Below are 3,123 nucleotides of genomic sequence, written 5' to 3'. Positions count from 1 at the left end.
GATTATAAATTTCATGATGGAACCATGATTACTAAAGAACGATCGTGGTATCTAACCACGATCCTACCTTTCACTCGTTAAGATGACCAACCTTGATTTTCTGTTTGTATTAGGATATGTTTTATTTTGTCTATAAATACTCCTATAGGATTTTTTGTAAGGGTTAACACTCTTTCATATTTTGTAATATCTTATTATGAGATTTTAAGGCATATTATTCGTATGTCACGAACATTGATTTTAGGATTTTAATTCAAACTGAGATTTTAGAGTTTTCATAACATTATAAGTTCATTAGTTTATTTTCATCAATAAATTCTTCTTATGTGCATGTAATTATGAGTAGCTAAACACCATAACTAGGGTTGTGGAAACCATGATGGATTAATAATGTAGTGTTTGAAGTACAAAGTGATTCTCGAAGGGTAGTTGGGCTGTATTATTGTCTCTTTACATTTGATTTCTTTCTAACGAGTGCACGGTTGGACCTTGTCATGCCTCTACCCTGGATTTTAGCAAGAGTAAGAGGATAGGAATAGTGAATCAATAATAACACTCTGAGTTATGTTCATTTAATTAGCCTTGAGCCGGTAAATGAAAAGACTATATTGGAATCATAGATAGGAGTTAGTAATGCAAAACCCATGGCACATGACTTTTGTGCGAGGGGTTAGTCATCTACAAGGAGAATAATCTAGTCGCTTAGAATATACATAACCTATCGATTCAACATGCCAAATGCCACCAGAGATCACTAACGTACGAAGAATCTATAGAGCTATAAAGTTATTAGAGAACACAGTTCCAGTGTATTTATCATACTAATTATAAATCCAATAAATCAAAAATGGTTACTACTGATTTTTTATTTCACAACCCCCCCCCCCCTTCTTTTGCATATTTGCCAATTACTCAAACAAACATGAGATAGAAATTTTACCTATTTCCTGTGGGATCAATCAAAACCTTATTGGGTTATATATTTAATCAATGACCGTTTTATACTCCATTGCGTGGTGTAATTCAAGCAACATCATGTTCAAAGGAATAATTTCAATAGCTAAGACTTGGCTATCCCAAGACTTGGCCAGATATGTACAATAGCTACCTATTACAATATGGACTGACAATGAAAAAAATAATACAAAGACTCTAACATCTGCCAGGAAGAAAGTGCAGAAGTTAGTGTTGAATATCGTCATCCATCTAGTAACTACAACTAACTTGCATCCAGTCTACACTCCAAGAAGGAATGTAGAAGAGTAGGGTCAGTATAACCACACTTACTGGTAGGCATCATCGGTGGACCGTGTTAGTTCATATAATCATAAATAGAATTAAGGAAAATAAATCATGACAACTTTAATGGAATATAATTCAACTAAGGTTGTAATAATATTATTACTTTACCTATATAAGTTACAACATCCAACTACTCTTCCAACTCTATCAATATTACATTCGCTACTAACATACTCTAGCCTCACTAGTTCATACCATCAACCACAATCCAACGCTAACACATCATTATTCCTCTTTATTCACCTTATCTTACATCACTATTCCTCTTTATTCACCTTATCATTTTCATTACTCATATTCATAGGAAAAACCCCATAAACATAGACAACCCACACTAAAATCTTGGTCTAACAACCAAATGCTCTATTTTTATAATATTAAAGAATGATAACTAGCCATTCTAGTAAGCTACGATTAAAACACGTATAAATAAAGCAAGTCAACCAACATATAAGTAAGTACAAAGTTTCACTTTTTCAAAAACATATCACACAATCAAATACCCAATGAATCAACAATACAACAATAACAAGCCATATAACCATCAAGAGTATCAACCATACTGTAAATATCCACAGACTCAACACAAATATGTACACACATGCTATGGGACTTATTTTTGCCCAAATAGTCATGAACTGCAGGGAACAATCTATATTGGATAACTTATGAACTGATAGTTAAGTTAAATTTGAGAAATACGGGGTATTACAATATCTTCCCCTTGGGAACATTCATCCTCGAATGAGACTGATTAAGCTGAGACACTGATAGACTGAGTTTACATGCTGAACATGCATATCTGATGCATGACTACATGACTGAACTACTGACAAACTAAGCTCTTACACTGAACATGCATATCTGATGCATGGAATTTATGACTGAAGCTACTGACAATCTAGGATTTCATACTAAACATACATATATGATGCATAAGTACATGACTGAACTAATTCATGAATGCTTGACTAAATATGCACAGGTAATAGATACCAAATTATAATATAGCTAAACATGGAATTGAGTAAAGCTAAAAAATACTGTTACCTTAAGTTGGATCTGAGGTTGCGGAGAAGAGATAAGGATACTTGATCCGCATATCTGCTTCTGCTTTCCAAGTAGCTCCCCCTATGGATTATTTTTGCCAAAGGATTTTGACTAAGGGAACTTCTTTGTTCCTCAGTCTACGAATCTGATGATCGAGGATCTGGATTGGAACCTCTTCAAAAGATATATCATTCTGAATATTTACATCCTCTAAAGGAACTATAACTGTTGGGTCACCAATGCATTTCTTTAGCAAGGAGACGTGTAATATTGGATGCACTGAGGCTAGATCTGAAGGTAACTCAAGCTCATAAGCTACCTTTTCGAAATAGCTGAGAATTCTGTAAGGATCGATATATCGAGAACTGAGTTTTCCTTTCTTGATGAACCTCTTTACCCCCTTCATGGGAGAGATTTTAAGAACACAAAATCACCAATCTCAAACTCGAAATCCTTTCTCCACAAATCTGTGTATGACTTCTGTCAGCTCTGGGCAGCCCTAAGTCTTTCTCTGATTAACTGAACCTTCTCTAAGTCATCGAATACTAGGTCAAGCCCTACTACTGTGACCTTACCTACCTCGAACCAACCTATTGGATATCTGCATCTCTTACCACAGAGAGCTTCAAATGGAGCTATCTGAATGTTGGAATAATAGTTGTTATTCTATGCAAACTTGATCAAAGGCAAGTGGTCAACCCAACTACCCTTAAAATCGACAACGTATGCTCTTAGCATATCTTTTAGAGTTTGAATGGTCATTTCTTCTTT

Source organism: Capsicum annuum, chromosome 11, assembly GCF_002878395.1.
Source record: "Capsicum annuum cultivar UCD-10X-F1 chromosome 11, UCD10Xv1.1, whole genome shotgun sequence".
Taxonomy (NCBI): Eukaryota; Viridiplantae; Streptophyta; class Magnoliopsida; order Solanales; family Solanaceae; genus Capsicum; species Capsicum annuum.
The sequence above is the reverse complement of the archived record's forward strand: the minus strand, read 5'-3'. Positions refer to the sequence as shown.